At 45.9% G+C, this 17,977-nt stretch overlaps 1 long non-coding RNA gene across 2 annotated transcripts in view; it reads right to left on the bottom strand.

Moving 5' to 3' along the window:
* Positions 1–6,492: 6,492 nt before the first annotated feature.
* Positions 6,493–17,977, bottom strand: part of LOC114587860 (uncharacterized) — a 96,619-nt gene continuing 85,134 nt past the window's right edge. Inside the window, exons 1-3 of one of the 2 annotated variants that reach the window (XR_003704344.2) lie at positions 8,559–8,699; positions 7,726–7,799; positions 6,493–6,987 (exon numbers count right to left, since the gene is read on the bottom strand). This is a non-coding gene — a long non-coding RNA (uncharacterized LOC114587860). Of the gene's footprint in view, positions 6,988–7,725; positions 7,800–8,558; positions 8,700–17,977 lie in introns of those variants that run through there. The other variant, XR_013391139.1, reaches the window with a different exon arrangement.

The raw sequence follows: 17,977 nt of genomic DNA, 5'->3' as shown, positions 1-17,977 counted from the left end.
GGAGACATTACAATGGCTGCAGATGGAAAAATACAGGCTGAGCTGGATAGAATGTTTTTTCTCGTGGGAAACTTACAAGACCAGAGTGAAGCTTTGGCTACAGATGTTACGACCTTGAATTTTAAAGTAAACAAACTTGTTGACTGTACCAAGGATTTGACTCAAGAAAATTTTGCAGCTGAACAGGAAGAGAAATGTGTTGTTTTAGAGGAGCGAGAAGGAGGAGCTGAAAAGCTGCTGGTGAAAAAGGACAACCAGAGGCCTCAAAAAATGGATTATAAGGAAATTAAGATTTGGATGATCAAAATGTGGCTTGAAATTGAGAAGGAAGACTGCAGAGATTTCCCCATGGGGAGATCGGAAGACCTATGGATTATAAATTTGTATAAGGCGAAAGATGGAGCTTTTGGGACATTTGGGACACTTGGATTTAAAAGAAATATGAAATATGATTTGGGCTCCACTTTTGAACATGGAGGTCTGGTTGGAAGAAATATTGATTTTACTGGGACAGAGCTTCTCCGAGACATCATGTTCAACATAAAGGACTACCAACAAAACCGGCTGAGAGGGACTGAGAGAGATTTAAGGGCCTCGGACGTGAGGGATCCAGGCTGAGAATTGACTGGCTGATGGACATTGTTTGGGGATCGAAACCGGGAAAGGGGGGGGGGAGAATTTTGGAATGTAAAGGGTGTATAACTATAAGTTGTTCTTTGTTATTTGTTTGGTAATTATTATAAAAATTGGGAATTTTGTGGAAGGGAACTTGGGTCGACCTTAGAAAAGGGTGTAATGAAGTGCATTGTGATATAATCTAGGCATATAAGTTAAATTTAAAAGAACTTGCTGAACTAACTATTGGAATTGGGATACAAGAAGGGGAGGTGCGGGGAAGTCAGGGAAATTGGTTAAGAAATTAAGGATTTGAAATTATACATGTTTGTCCCTATATGTGTATGTTTGTATTGTGTATTGTGTGTGTCTATATAAACTGTGTGAAACCCAATAAAAATTTTATTTAAAAAAAAAAAACAGAATACTAACTCATCACAGACCTATTTCCATACCTAGAAATTAATCAATCTTACACTGTGAATTGCAACCACAACTGTGATGATTTATTGGTCTGGAAGAAGGAGGTGAAGAATTAACATGGTGACCAGCAACCAGCACTTCCCTGCCTACTCAGTTGTTGCCAAATTTCTACACATTCCCACCACTTGGTGAGCTTTTATGTTTTTATTATTACATTTCCATCCCTCCATCTTTCCTCCAAGGTGTTCAAAGTGGTGTACATTCTCCCCTGCTCAGTTTTATCCTCTTAACAACCCTGGCCCCAAGTCACCCAGTGAACTTCACAGCCAAGTGGAGATTTGAACCCTGTTCTCCCAGGTCCAGGGATGTGGGTGGCGCTGTGGGTTAAACCACAGAGCCTAGGACTTGCCGATCAGAAGGCCGGCGGTTCGAATCCCCGTGACGGGGTGAGCTCCCGTTGCTTGGTCCCTGCTCCTGCCCACCTAGCAGTTCGAAAACACGTCAAAGTGCAAGTAGATAAATAGGTACCGCTCCGGTGGGAAGGTAAACGGTGTTTCCGTGCGCTGTTCTGCCTCGCCAGAAGTGGATTAGTCATGCTGGCCACATGACCTGGAAGCTGTGCGCCGGCTCCCTCGGCCAATAAAGCGAGATGAGTGCTGCAACCCCAGAGTCGGCCACGACTGGACCTAATGGTCAGGGGTCCCTTTACCTTTACCTCCCAGGTCCAAGTCCATAAACCACTATGCCACTCAAACCCCTACGCCACTCTTGCCTTTAAAGCTCATTGACTTGACTGACATATCATGAGATAAGCTACTGAGCCTCCTGTGTCCTTTGGACTTAAAACATTCCCCTTCTTCATGTGATTCAGTGGCTACCCAGAGAATGAAGGGCAAAGCCTGCACTGAATTGCTACACCCTGGCAATGGTTAATCTGTATTAAAGGTACAGGGACCCCTGACCATTAGGTCCAATCGTGGCCGACTCTGGGGTTGCGGCGCTCATCTCACTTTATTGGCCGAGGGAGCCAGCGTACAGCTTCCAGGTCATGTGGCCAGCATGACTAAGCCACTTCTGGCGAACCATAGCAGCACACGGAAACGCCATTTACCTTCCCACCAGAGCGGTACCTATTTATCTACTTGCACTTTGACATGCTTTCGAACTGCTAGGTTGGCAGGAGCAGGGACCGAGCAATGGGAGCTCACTCCATTGCAGGGATTTGAACCGCCGACCTTCTGATGGGCAAGCCCTAGGCTCAGTGGTTTAACCCACAGCGCCACCCGCGTCCCTCAAATCTGTATTACCCACAACAATTTGGTCAGGGTGAATGAAACGCACCTCAAGAAACTTCCATCTGCAAAGCTGTGTGCAAGAGGCACGATCTCAAGAGGGTGGCCGTGTCATCTAATGGGTCCCACCTGTCCTTCAGTCAGCACAAACGTTAATGACTTTTCATATTCTTTCGCTAATATCATTCACACCTCTGCACCTAATGCCAGGGCTTCTGTCGCCAATTAGCTGAGATTAGGCAGAGGGAATAGCCTTGCACATACTGTACATGACAGGAGTCTATTCCTAGAGCTGTAGATCCCGTCTAAACTGAGCAATGCTGAACTCAGGGTGGAAACAAAAGCAGCTCATGAGAGCCGGCTCCAGCCTGCTCAGTAGGGGGGTAGGAATTATCTCTCTGAGGCTAAGGATACGCCGTGGTGCTGATAGTTCTAAAGAGCATGCTGACAACAGGAGACTTTCAAACCCACCCGAGCCATTTCTCCACCACGGTCCCTGCAGGCGAGCACTTCTTGCCTGTTAGTTTTTCGGTTAGATTCCTTGTCTGTGGCGTGAGCAACAATGGGAACCATATGAGAAAGAACAAGGCCCATTCCAGCAAATCACAGTCACCTGAGGAGATTGGAAGGACAGTCCTTAACTCCAGTCGTGATCCCGCCGGGAGGAAACTTGGCAAGAAGGAAGTGGCTAGCTGGCCGGTTGCCTGTTTAGACAAGCCAAATACAAGCTAAAGCAATAGCAGTTCCAACAGGGCAGGTGGTGTTGGGTTGGTTCCTGGATGACCAAGATACTACCAAGACTAAGCTGCTGATAGCAGGAGGGAAGGACTCGGGGGGCTCCATTGCTGGGGGAATCAGGAGGTGGTCTGTAGGGAGAAAAGTGGCTGGAGGGAGGGGGTGGGCAGCAGATGTAGCTGGCTCAGAAGACAAGGAAAGGGAGACTCCCCAGATGGAGATGGTGTCTCTAACCAGCAAGTCCCATGCGTGCTGATGTGGAGAATGGAGGAAAGACAGGAGAAGGAGAAACTCCTTTTATATCTCAATTGCCCAGGACTGCTTGGCTTCTCATGCCTGTATTCTTTATTACACTTACAGTGGTACCTCGGGTTAAGAACTTAATTCATTCTGGAGGTCTGTTCTTAACCTGAAACTGTTCTTAACCTGAAGCACCACTTTAGCTAATGGGGCCTCCTGCTGCCGCTGCGCCGCCACTGCACAATTTCTGTTCTTATCCTGAAGCAAACTGAAGCAAACTGAAGGAGCCAGTGTGGTGCAGTGGTTAAGGGTGGTGGACTTGTAATCTGGTGAACTGGGTTCGATTCCCGGCTCCTCCACATGCAGCTGCTGGGTGACCTTGGGCTAATCACACTTCTTTGAAGTCTCTCAGCCCCACTCACCTCACAGAGTGTTTGTTGTGGGGGAGGAAGGGAAAGGAGAATGTTAGCCGCTTTGAGACTCCTTCGGGTAGTGATAAAGCAGGATATCAAATCCAAACTCTTCTTCTTCTTCTTAACCCGAGGTAATATTTCTGGGTTAGCAGAGTTTGTAACCTGAAGCATATGTAACCTGAAGTGTATGTAACCCGAGGTACCACTGTATTTATATATTCATGTGTGTATAGTGTTCGAATTCCTGCTCCATGATTGCAGTCATGGGATTGTTTTCTTTCACATGATGATATATGTTTTGACTCCACAGAGTGGGAAGTGACGAAGAAAGGATGTTTGTGTTACTGTGTTCTGTGAAGTGGGACTTTGTTCTTTTTCTTTGCTGTCTGATGCTAGAGAGAGAGGGAGCCATGTTGCAGTGCTCCGTGTGGGTGTTTATATGTAAATAAAGTAGATTAGCCAAAATGCTGAGTTGCTGAGGTCTGTCACGCATGATGCACAAACTCTGCGGATCCCTAAGTGTGCCGGTGTCGGCTGGCATCGGTCGCTGTGATGTTCAGGCTGAAGAAAGCTTATGAAGCTCCCGAATGATCGACCAGGAGGGAGAGAACATGCCAGTTGGGCATGTGTCTCTGCCAGAGTCCTACTCAAGTGTAGGCTGAACTCCTGACATATAGATATGGCTATTTTATGCACAATCAATACCACTCTTGCAGCAGAAAACAGCTAGCACAACAATGTAGATGAATAAATGAATACCCCCCCCCCCGTTTGATTTTTTAGAAACCCTAGCTAAAATTGCTGCAAAAAGGGCCTTTTCAATCCTGATGAAACCTTTTGGAAAACAGGTCTTCTGTATTTCAACTCCAAATCAGTTGCCACATTCTGAGCAAATCTACGGATGGATGCAGAACCTAAAGTAGGGATGGGTGAGCTTCCCAACCTGAGCTCCTGACCAAAATAGAAATAAACTAAGCTACACCAAGGACGCGGGTGGCGCTGTGGGTTAAACCGCAGAGCCTAGGGCTTGCTGATCAGAAGGTTGGCGGTTCGAATCCCTGCAACGGGGTGATCTCCCATTGCTCGGTCCCTGCTCCTGCCAACCTAGCAGTTTGAAAGCATGTCAAAGTGCAAGTAGATAAATAGGTACCACTCCTGCGGGAAGGTAAACGGTGTTTCCGTGCGCTGCTCTGGTTCGCCAGAAGCGGCTTAGTCATGCTGGCCACATGACCCGAAAGCTGTACGCCGGCTCCCTCAGCCAATAAAGTGAGATGAGTGCCGCAACCCCAGAGTCGGTCACGACTGGACCTAATGGTCAGGGGTCCCTCTACCTTTTAAAGCTACACCGGGGGGGGGGGGGGACCTGGGGAAACATGTCAAAGGCTCATAATGTTGTTTGAGTTAATCCCACTCCAAATCAACCTTGCCACTCATTTGCACATACCCTTTTTCATGATGTCAGGCTCAGAGGATGAGGATGAGCTGGCTATCGAACCACCGCTGGGTTTGATACCAGGGTTGAGATGCTGTACCAGAGCTCTTAGGAGCCAGGTGATGCTACCTGACTCTCCACTCCCTGCAGTTCTGGATCGAGCGTAGGGTGGGCACCTGGGTTGCTGGCAACTGTCTTGGCAAAACCACTGCCTGGATTTTAAAGTGCAAAGGGGAAAATGCATTTTAAATCTAGCTGTGCTGCTGCAAGCCAATGGTTTTACGGATGCCTCCGCAGCAGCAGTTAGCCCAGGTTGGCTGGCTGCCATTTAGGAAGGGGAAATGGAACTATGCTGCGTAATTATGTTCCCTTCCCACTTCCCCAGTTCCACCTTCAAATTAGCAACGGGCCTGGCCAGCGATCCTAGCCCAGAGGAGAGTGTGGTCATTCAGCAAGGGTTGGTGGGGGGAGTGGTCAGGGCAGCAAAGAGGCTCTCTTACCCAGGGTCCTCTCAAACCTAGCAGTGCTTGTGGCAGGGGGGAAAATTACATATACTCAAAGCCATTTAGTCTGCCAGGCTCTGTTCATGTCCCTCTGTTCATCAGCACAGCCTTCTCATCTGCAGCATCTGGACTGTGGAACTCACTGCTTCATGAAATCCATCAGAGTACTTATTTATATACTTCAGGCATCAACTTAAATATGACGCCTGATGCATATTTGATAAAAATGCCTTCTGAAGTTGAATTATCTGTGGTTTAAGCTTTCGCTGCTGGTTATCTGCTTTTGGTTTAATTGTTTACCTGAGTTGATGTCAGAACTGGTCTCAGAATTGGTGTTGATGGCCCCCAAGCCAGGGCTTTTGAGGAAACCTTTGCTTGCCTTGTCTGGATTGGCTTAGGGTTTCATGGCCACCATGACAACGATGGTGCTGTCTCAAAAATAGACTGGTTCCACTTGTGGCAGGCCACACCTGTGGTATTATGTTTTCCACTGGGCAGGTAACAGGCTGTTATTAAGATTGAGGTTATGTGCACATTCTCTGTGAGGCCTGGTAGATGTGCACCATGGCTGGTTTTTATGCACATTAAGCATTCAAATTACGTTATTCCTAATATACAGACCGTCATTGATGATCACTAGGGACTCAGCTATATAGCTGCAAATAAAACGCTTTAAGTATGTTTTAAGTGCAATGTACGTGACACCAGATGGTGACAGTGAGCCTTCTGGAAAATTCTATGTATTTTTAAAAAACGCTTTAAAAAACGCAGTTTCAGAACGGATTTTATATGTGTGTAGATTCCACCTAGTGCTCATATGGAAACCAAATTTCTTGCATAACAAGCTAACAAGCAAGTTGTTGCAGACCTTGGGACCAAGTTTAATTATTGTGAAACAACATTGCTAGTCAAGAGCATAAATTTGTCCTCCCAGGCTACCTGAGTTCTGCATCTCAGCCCATTTTTAACTGCTTCTTTGTGGCTCATTTTATTACGATGGACTTGTTTTGCTGTGCTACACTCATTTTTATTACATGGATTTAATTGTCCGTATTTTACTGTGAATTGCCCTGGGAGTCATTTGGCTGAAAGACAGTATGCAAACAAACATGCAAGGTAAATATTATTGTTGTTTCTTTAATTGCTATTATTTTATTCCTTTGTTTTAAAAACTTGTAATTCATCCTTTGTCCTCAAGACTCCAAGGTGGAGTTGCTGTTGTTTTTTTAATGTAAAATACCGTACCAGCTATACAATGAAAATGTAAGCAAGCTGCCCATTTCCTGAGACCTTGGAATCCCTCTGTATTAAAGAGGCAAGCTGTCCGGAAGGTCCTGTGTGCAAACGAAAAGGTGCAGGATATAAATTATACTGTATAAGAGCCTAGCTACACTTTGTGCTTCGTCACATAAAAGGAAGCTGTATATAAAGCTGGACTCCGCTGCTGAGAATTTTTAAAAGCTGCCCCAGAGACAGGCAGAGAAAGCTGGGAAGGGATCTTGAGAATGAGAGGAGGGTTTTTGCTTGTAATGACTGCCAGATCCTCTTCAATAGACTATATACAAGGTCTTCTATCTTTTCTTTACACTAGGCATTACCTCTTATATTTTTGGACTGGTGTGTGTGTGTGTGTGTGTGTGTGTGTGTGTGTGTGTGTGTGATGCAGAGATCATTATTTCAGCTGGAAGTTTTTTCACCTCATTGCAGCATTACCCTTGGAACAATAATCGCCCCTGCCAATCTGACCCAGCTCCATCTATAACCGGTAACAGAATATTTTTGTGTGTGTGCTGTCAGCTGGTAATATTTTGCTTCTCAGTGAAGCAGGCACTGGATACCTCTCTGCAATCCAACTAGCACATTCCCATTAAAGCCAAATTTGCCTCCATGGCAACATCTGTGTTATGCTGAGTCTAGTATCTCTCTGTGTTTTCAGAGCTAGACTCATCTATCATCGAAGACAGAAGGTTGGAACACGGTCGCTACTGCTGTTGCTTTGGGTCCCGGCTTAAAGGGGAGGGGGGTGTTCAAAACTTGACTGAGGTCCAAAAACATCCAAGAGATGTGGTTACCTTGCCCAGATGTAGCCGTTCTGCTCCTTGAACTCTGTGGTTCTTGTCGGGTGGCATGTCTTCCTGGAAGCTGCCTGGAATAAATGACACCCTATAATTCCACTTCCAGCCACTGAGTGAATGGTGGATTTACCCATAATCAGGGCCAATTCAGACGTAACATTTTACTCCATGGGAGAACTTTAAAAAAATTATTCCTCTGGACGAATATAAATAGAAAACATGAGCAGGAGCCAGCAGGAATCTAATATCCTGCTCACAAAGCCTTCCTGGAAAATCAATGTGGATTTTCAGTTCTGATGTAATGTTTACCCAATGCAGACCTCTAAAGGAATACTTCCAAAATCACTTCTCCTTAGGAGAAGGAAACCTGACATGAGAATTGGTTTGATCCTGTGTATTTTCCTTCAGAGGTAACATGCAATTCAGTTCAAAGGGCCCTGCAAGCATCTAAATGTGCGCCACTATCTCAGCGTAAGGGACGCGGGTGGCGCTGTGGGTAAAAGCCTCAGCGCCTAGGGCTTGCCGATCGAAAGGTCGGTGGTTCGAATCCCCGTGGCGGGGTGCGCTCCCGTTGCTCGGTCCCAGCGCCTGCCAACCTAGCAGTTCGAAAGCACCCCCGGGTGCAAGCAGATAAATAGGGACCGCTTACTAGTGGGAAGGTAAACGGCATTTCCGTGTGCTGCGCTGGCTCGCCAGATGCAGCTTTGTCACGCTGGCCACGTGACCCGGAAGTGTCTCCGGACAGCGCTGGCCCCCGGCCTCTTAAGTGAGATGGGCGCACAACCCTAGAGTCTGTCAAGACTGGCCCGTACGGGCAGGGGTACTTTTACCTTTTTTATCTCAGCGTAGGAGTCATTCTGCTACCTGGCTTCTTCCATACCCACTCAGGGTGCAAAAGCATTTCTGTCATAACTTCAAAACGAAAATAGCCACTAGTGTAATAGAACCTGCATGCTGTTGTCAAAAACAAGCACTCGTATTGTAGCTAATGTTTGGCAGCCGGCCTCAGAGTCAAAGGCCACAAGGGGCCTCCTGCGGGGAATTCCGGGATTTGCTCTCCGAGTACATACACCATGCTGTACACAGACTTACGATATATCATGTGTACAACCAGTCACACGCCAGGAATAACACTCTAAGCTGGACCTATGCATCAATCAACGCAGCGCACACAATAAGCACACATATATTTCCATTCTGGGACAGGGAGGGAGTGCGCTGGTGTGAATTAATAGATGAAATAAACAAACAGGTTTTTCCTCCCCTGGGGGTGTGGAATGTGAAGACTCCAAGAAACAAACGGAAAAAAATGAACAACAATGTTCATAAGTGTTCCAAGTAGTAAATAAGAATGGTACATTCAAAAACTATAAAACAATGTGCTACATAAAACAGAATGACAAAAACAACAACGACAGATCAATGTGAGGCCAGGATGCTTTAAAAAGCCCATACTACAATAATAATAATAATAGTAATATGATGATGGTGATGATGTTACAATTAAATCCATAAAGAAAGCTTACGCGATTACCCTTATTCTGGGCGAATACACCAAAATGGAGAAACCGTATCCATATTGTCGATTTATGATGGCTAACAAGAGGCAATGTCTTCCATATGCTCTGGAACTGTGAAAAGAATGCTAAAAATCCCTGTTACTAAAAATAGTTGGCACTCATTCCTTCTTCAACATCTACATGTGATCGTTGAGATGAGGTCGCCTGGGGATTTGGAATAAGGTGCCATCAATATGCTGATGACTCCCAGCTCCATTTCTCCATTTCATCAGTTTCAACTGGCACCACATCAGTGCTGAACTGCACTCCTTCCTCACACCGAACTTAGCTGGGGGGGGGGGAGTTTTTGTGTCTGATCTGTGGGTGCCGGGTGTTGACCCTCATGCATTGGGTGGGGTGTTGCCTGGGGAGGTGAATATGATAAGCCAGACTCTGCCTCTCTTCAGTTCAGCTACTGTTATGTACTGAGAGCAATAGGGTCCAAAATGCAGCAGTCTGATTGGTCCTAGAACAATAGGATTCAGAATGCAGCAGTCTGATTGGTCCTAGAACAATAGGATCCAGAATGCAGCAGTATGATTGGTCCTAGAACAATAGGATCCAGAATGCAGCAGTATGATTGGTCCTAGAACAATAGGATTCAGAATGCAGCAGTATGATTGGTCCTAGAACAATGCAGCAGTATGATTGGTCTGCAGGAGCCATCCAATCCGGCTCCAGATGGAAGTGAATCCACAACCTGATTGGCCTACAGGAGAATTCCGGAATTAGCCGATCACGTGCAGCCCATTGTGTAAATAATGTATATAAAGCATTCCATTCCTCCTCACCACTATGAGTTGAATAAAGAGCATGAAATCCACTCTCGACTCCGAGTATATTTCAGCTACGAAGCATTGCAGCATTTGTAAACGACCTTAATCTTTTTTCAAACCAAAAAGTGGTCTAAAAATGGTTTTAATAAATAAGCAAAATGGATTAATATAGTGTAGGCACATCCCAGCTAAAGTTAAACATTTTAAAGTTGTATTGATTTCAATGGGATGAAATTGGGCACTTCCTTTCATTGGTAAGGGAAGTTCTTCATTTTATCATTCGTGAGGTGTGGGGAAATTTAGTTGGTCTCTAAGGTGCTACTGGACAATTTTTTATTTTTATTATAATTACTACAGCAAGCATGGGGAACTCTTGGCCCTTCAGACTCTAACTTCCAGCCAGCCAGCATGGCCAATAGTCCAGGATGATGGGGACCGCAGTCCACCAACATCTAGAGGGCCACATGCCCCCCCCCCCCATCCTTACCCTACAGTGAGAGAGAAAAAGACAAGGATCATTTTCAGATTCACTTGCCACACACCCCTTGCCACTTCAGGTTGATGAAGAACCATCGATTAGGACTTCAGTACTGGTTTCCCTCTTTTTTGTGTGTAAAAGGGACCCCTGACCACTAGGTCCAGTCACGGATGACTCTGGGGTTGCAGCACTCATCTCGCTTTACTGGCCGAGGGAGCCGGCGTACAGCTTCTGGGTCATGTGGCCAGCATGACTAAGTTGCTTCTGGCGAACCACAGCAGCGCACGGAAACACCATTTACCTTCCTGCTGGAGTGGTACCTATTTATCTACTTGCACTTTGACGTGCTTTCGAACTGCTAGGTTGGCAGGAGCAGGGACCGAGCAATGGGAGCTCACCCCGTCGCGGGGATTCGAACCGCCGACCTTCTGATCAGCAAGTCCTAGGCTTTGTGGTTTAACCCACAGTGCCACCTGCGTCCTTTTTGTGTGTGCCCTGCTCCAAATAAGCAAAATGTCACTCACAACTTTTGCATCGCATGGAAATAGTATTAACGTTTAAGGGAGGCAGTTCAACACGGTCCTTGTTGGCAAAAAAGGGAAACAGTCTTAGAGAAGTAAAGGAGAATGTGAAAAATTAGACAGAGTGGCAAAGTTTATAGTTGAGTGCATTACAAAAATTAACCAACAAGAAGAATGGGAGAAGTAAGGAAAGCAACATACCTCCCTGAAGCCGCTAATGTTTTCTGAGTTCTAAACAGCAGCAGAAATACAAGTAAATCCGCTCGACTATAAACCAATGCAACCTCCTTGGTGTACAATTATTCCGCACATAATGGGACCGAGTGCCTTGTCCACTGCGGTTTATTTACTGCCTCCTGAACATGGGTCAGTAACAGAGCATTTTTAACATGCACCAGGCAGTCTTCCAGAATAGTGGGTTGATGAATACTCAAAACAGAACCGAGCAACGCTCGGAGTCTGTACGATAATTATTATGCAGGACATCTGGAACTTGTTTAGCAGCAGAATGAGCTGATACAAAATCATGTTATGAATATTTACATACGCACAGAGGTGTTAAAATTCAGAAATGCCATGTATGTGTTTAAATTTCACTTGTTGAGAACACTGCCTATAAGGTTTAGGTAAACTGTAGCTATTACTTATTACTCTACTTATGACTATTATTTTAAAATGTATACTATTTCTCAATCAGCACCTAACAATTTGCACTTCAGGAGATGTATATAATCGTAAAACTATAGCGTATCGATTCAACTTAATATGCCATAATATACATTTCAGCATGATTTGGCCTGAAAAACTCAAAAGGCAATATAAGTAAACAATGAATTGCCATAGTTGACAAATCCCATCAGGTCCTACCTCCCTCATATGGGAGAAATGGGGGGGGGGGCAGAGCTGGAACAAGGAAGTCAGTTATCAAGCACCTACACAGATTAGCCAACTATGGGCTGACACCAAAGCTATGGCGATTTTTTTCAGTCCTTGGGGCCTTTTGCTAAGGCTCAGATGAGCTTCCCACACAGACGCTGAGTTACACTCAGAGCTGACTCTTATTGGCATTTGGCCTGCACAATTCAGTCATTATTGTTGCTGAGTCGTTTAGTCGTGTCCGACTCTTGGTGACGCCCTGGACCAGAGCACGCCAGGCACTCCTGTCTTCCACTGCCTCCCACAGTTTGGTCAAACTCATGCTGGTAGCTTCAAGAACACTGTCCCACCATCTCGTCCTCTGTCGTCCCCTTCTCCTTGCGCCCTTCATCTTTCCCAACATCAGGGTCTTTTCCAGGGAGTCTTCTCTTCTTATGAGGTGGCCAAAGTCTTGGAGCCTCAGCTTCAGAATCTGTCCTTCCAGTGAGCACTCAGGGCTGATTTCCTTCAGAATGGAGAGGTTTGATCTTCTTGCAGTCCATGGGACTCTCAAGAGTCTCCTCCAGCGCCATAATACAAATGCATCAATTCTTCGGCGATCAGTCTTCTTGATGGTCCAGCTCTCACATTTTACTCAAGGGCTGGGAGAACCTGTGGCCCTCAACATGCTGTTGGACTCCAGGCCCTGTCAGTAGAGCCAATGGCCAGGAATGGCAGGAGCTGTAGTTCAGCAGTGAAATTTTTCGTAGGGGAACAGTTATGGCCATCACATCTCCCTAAGTCAGGCAGAAGCTTCCCAGGCTTTGGGAAGGAGGTGCCAGGGAACATTTAGGGGACTAGCCTAGTCCCCCTAGGCCAGGCATAGGCAAACTAGGCCCTCCAGATGTTTTGGGGCTACAATTCCCATCATCCCTGACCACTGGTCCTGTTAGCTAGGGATGATGGGAGTTGTAGTCCCAGAACATCTGGAGGGCCGAGTTTGCCTCTGCCTACCCTAGCCCACAAATTGCACGCCACTGGAAGGTCCCAGGTTCTCCAGACTTGTTTTGCTCTCTGTCTGAGGAGACATTTAACATCAGATGGATTACAATTCTCTAAGCCATAGTTCCCATGTTTCCAATCTATATACATGCTTTTCCCTCACAGAATTCTGTTCTCTGGAGGTTCGTTGGCTTCTTAAAGGAAAGTGTACAACTAAGTCTTTACAATAACAAGTTGGTCTGCAGAAGCACTTTTAATGGGGGAAGAAGTGAGCACGAGCAAAATTATTTTTTAAAAACCCCTCCCATGTAAAGCAGAAAGTAGATCTTTTGCTTCTCCCCAAACCCTGGTCCTGAGGAGGAGGCTGAAACCCTGAAACTGCAGGTCAAAGCCAGATACTTTGAGAATAGAATTACTATAAATATGCTGAAAGGGTGCCTTTTTTTTTAACCACTTTAACCATCTTATTTCAATGCAGGTTTTTAATGCACTCTTTAAGTGAAATAAAAATAACTTTCCCTCAGTAAACAGTTTTATATCTCAAAGTCACCAAGGGTCCATCTCCCATGTCTCGAAGGAGGGGCAGACTGCACTCCGCCGACTTCTGAGAAAGCTTCCTCTCTTTCCCCCTCCAGCGCCCGCAAATCAATCACAAACAAGAGCGGCAGTATTTCTGCAATTAAAAATACACTGGACTACACAGTCAACTTTATGAAAGGAAAGGGCAGCGTTTCTTTCTGGCACAGTGAAGGAAAGAGGAGAGGAGATACGCTTGCGAAAACACACACACACACACGCCTTTCCTTTTTGTTGTTGTTGAGGATCCAGAAAATGCTGGACTTTGGACAAGTGCGAAAAACACGAGTCTCCCCACCTAGCCAGAAAATGCCCTAGCGTTAAACACCTTGTTAATTTTTTTAGCAATTAACAGCCATTTAGCACATGGAGGTGCAGTGAGTGTATTGCAGATGAAAAATAAAGAACAGCTCGGCGTTTGTTCCAACATAAAAATTCAAAGCTGTCCATTTTATTGGAAAGGCATCTGCAAAGCAGTAGAGAGGAAATTGGTATCTCATTAAAAATGGGGGAAATAGAGTGGAGAGGGGGAGCAAGAGGCAGAGAGAGGAAACTAAAAGCTCATTAAAACAACTAGGAGGCTGTCAGAATTATACCTTCCCATTAGCTGAAAACTAATGAGCTCAAGACATTTTTTCCTCCAACGAAAGCAGAGTGAAGGCAAAGCACAAGTGATGCTGTTCCCACACCAACTAGCCCCACTGAGATACTATGGGGTGTCTCGCTCCCCACCCTCCAGACCTCCCATCTCAATACCTAATCGGAACACAAGGAGCAGAGAGGCTGCAGAAGAAGCCCTAGTGAATAGCTCCGTATCCATGGTTGTTGAGAGGTGCTGCTACAGGCCTCCTCCCTTGGGCAGCTCCTAGCGGCTGCTGGAGAGCAAACGAGGAGGAGCAGAGGCTGCCACCACCAAGGCCCTGCTCTGTGTGATGTACCGACTCAGAGGGGCAGGCCGAGGACAGGGCTGCCTGAGCAGGAAGAAAGGGGGAGCGGAGCAGAGCACAAGGAGTCTTGATTTTTCTTTTTAAAACAAAAACAAAAAAACCCCATGCTTTGTGTACCTGCGTTGAATCTTGCCCCTTTCTTAAAAAATGTTTATTGGTATAGGGAGCTGGCGTTTGTCCACAGGCAGCTTTCCGGGTCATGCGGCCAGCATGACTAAACCGCTTCTGGCGCAATGGAACACCGTGACGGAAACCAGAGCACACGGAAACGCCGTTTACCTTCCCGCCGGAGCGGTGCTTATTTATCTACTTGCACTGGTGTGCTTTCGAGCTGCTAGGTTGGCAGGAGCTGGGATAGAGCAACAGGAACCCACCCCATCATGGGGATTCAAACCACCGACCTTCTGATCGGCAAGCCCGAGGCTCTGTGGTTTAACCCCCAACGCCACCCACATCCCATAGTGTTGCATTATCCTGGTTACATGTTGCTAATGAGATGGTAACAGATCAAGGAATCAAGGAATAAAAAATCAAGGAATGCCTTTCCTCCCCACCAACTATCTCCAAATTTTAGTCCCTGTATGTGTGTCTATATTTATTTATGTCTATATTGAAGTCTCCAGCGAGGCCTCAGTATCCTTCTGAAAAACTCAACATAATTGGGAATTCTTTGTCCAAAAGAGAGAGAAAAGAGGCCTCCTGGGTATTTGGGGCATACAGTGAACCTAATGTAATGCTTCTTTCCTGTATTTACCTTTTAGGAAGTGCCCCATGGAGTCCATTTTCCTCTTCTCCAGAATAAACAGAATATAGTTAGCTAGAAGGATGGCTGTGCTGTGACTCTGCTAAGTGCCTGGAGAGCCAAACTGCTGTGTGTGCTTGGCTGTCTGCAAGACCTTTCCCCAATAGGATTTTACTGTATTTCCTGGAAAAAGAAAACATCTTTTTTTAGAGACTGCCCTGTCATCTTCGTGTTATTTGTGACCCATTAACTATTGGTAAGAATATGCTCCTTGAATAGGGAGCATATTCAGTTTGCTCCATGTTTTGAAACCAAGCTACCCATTTTGCCTTCTTCAGACTCATGTGCCGATAGGAATGTAGACCTGTGGATCAAGCTTCAGAATTGGCAAACCTATCTGCGCCTGGGTCCACACCTTGCCTATGGGGTTATCCCAAGGGCTGTTGCTTTCTTTAACCTTTTACAGCTTCTTAGAGCAGCTAATAGCTCCTCCATGGCCGTATGGTAAAAACAAAAACAAAAACTGTTTTAAAAAGCTTCCAGGAAGCAACTGTGCAATCCCTGCCTGAGGAATTTTATGGAGAAAAGGATTATTGTCCCCACGTACCTATAGGAGCAGCCATCTGTTTTTCCATATAACATGCTTTCCATAACAAGGCTACCAAGCATATTGCGTGGAAGAGAAAGATGGCTGTCCCCATAAAGGTGAAGGTAAAGGGACCCCTGACCATTAGGTCCAGTCGTGACCAACTCTGGGGTTGCGGCGCTCATCTCGCTTTATTGGCCGAGGGAGCCGGTGTACAGCTTCCGGGTCATGTGGTCAGCATGACTAAGCCGCTTCTGGTGGACCAGAGCAGCGCACGGAAAAGCCATTTACCTTCCCGCCGGAGCGGTACCTATTTATCTACTTGGACTTTGATGTGCTTTCGAACCCGTAGGTTGGCAAGAGCAGGGACCGAGCAACGGGAGCTCACCCTGTCGCAGGGATTTGAACCGCCGACCTTCTGATCGGCAAGTCCTAGGCTCTGTGGTTTAACCCACAGCACCACCCATGTCCCTGACTGTCCCCATAGGGTTTCCCAAAAGATCTGCCGAGAAATGGGACATTGCAGAACTGGTTTTGTGAACACACAAAACTAACACAGGATGGGGCTAGGTTCGGGCATCTATCCCTACTCTTGTGTGCTTGTGAATCTTCAGAATAAGAATGTGGATCCAGACTACGCATAGTAGATGTACAGATTTATTTTAGAGCATGGGTAGGCAAACTGAGGCCCAGGGGCTGGATCCGGCCCAATTGCCTTCTAAATCTGGCCGCGGACGGTCTGGGAATCAGCGTGTTTTTACATGAGTAGAATGTGTGCTTTTATTTAAACTGCATCTCTGGGTTATTTGTGGGGCATAGGAATTCATTCATTCCCCCCCCCCCAAAAAAAAATATAGTCAGGCCCCCCACATCCATTAATGGTGACAGACACAGGCTTAGAACCACAGGTCTGAGGGACAGTGGACCAGCCCCCTGCTGAAAAAGTTTGCTGACCCCTGTTTTAGAGTCCCTTCCTTGCCTACAGCAACATGCAGATAAGGGTTACTCATAAAATGTAGGAATTTTAGTTTGCCATACTCCTCATTGTCATCTCCACAGGCAGGCCAGTTCAGGAAAGGCAGTACTGTATAGGCTTTCAAATGCAAAGTGATATTTGTGGGCTTTTATTAAAATGTACCTTTAAAAACAGAGACATCACCTTGCCAACAAAGGTCTGTATAGTTCAAGCTCTGGTTTTCCCAGTAGTGATGTATGGAAGTGAGAGCTGGACCATAAAGAAGGTTGATCGCCGAAGAATGGATGCTTTTGAATTCTGGTGCTGGAGGAGACTCTTGAGAGTCCCACAGACTGCAAGAAGATCAACCCTCTCCATTCTGAAGGAAATCAGCCCTGAGTGCTCACTGGAAGGACAGATTCTGAAGCTGAGGCTCCAATACTTTGGCCTCCTCATGAGAAGAGAAGACTCCCTGGAAAAGACCCTGATGTTGGGAAAGATGGAGGGCACAAGGAGAAGGGGATGACAGAGGACAAGATGGTTGGATGGTGTTCTCAAAACTACAAACATGAGTCTGACCAAACTGCGGGAGGCAGTGGATGACAGGAGTGCCTGGCGTGGGATCACGAAGAGTCGGACACGACTAAACAACAACAGCAACAATTAAAATGGATGAATATAGGGCATATGTAACAAAAAAAACCCCCACATAATCATAAAATGCGTTTCATGTAAATGCATAAAAAACAGAACCATTTTCCAACATTTTCCCCCTGATGTTGTTCCAATTTTAGTCTTGAGGGCTACTATATCCACAGTTTACGAGGGCAATCTACAATAGAAGGTGGTCCAGGACGTTGCCCACTTTGCAGCAATGTAAACTCTGGCCACAATTTATAAAATGGTTTCCTTAAAAGAAATACTACTTTTCAAATCATAGTTTGCAGAGTAATGTTTCTCTGAGGAGACGTAGAGTGATAATAAGGAAAAGCTGGCGTGCTAAAAGGTTGGGTGTTACTATATGGGAGAAAAGACCAAAAAGGAAAAAGGAAAACCAACCACCGAGAAACTTGAAATGGGGAAATAGGGAAAGCCAGACAGTCTACACAGGTTGGGGGTGTTGGCAGGGATATGGATCTTGCTGATACTACACTAGGAGATGAAAAGGACAGCATCAGGCTGCAGATCAGAGGCATGGCCATCCCATCTGCTTGGCTGAGATACCGTATTTTTTGCTCTATAAGACTCACTT

The sequence above is a fragment of the Podarcis muralis genome, chromosome 17 (genome assembly GCF_964188315.1).
Source record: "Podarcis muralis chromosome 17, rPodMur119.hap1.1, whole genome shotgun sequence".
In the NCBI taxonomy this organism is placed as follows: domain Eukaryota; kingdom Metazoa; phylum Chordata; class Lepidosauria; order Squamata; family Lacertidae; genus Podarcis; species Podarcis muralis.
The sequence above is the reverse complement of the archived record's forward strand: the minus strand, read 5'-3'. Positions and strand labels throughout refer to the sequence as shown.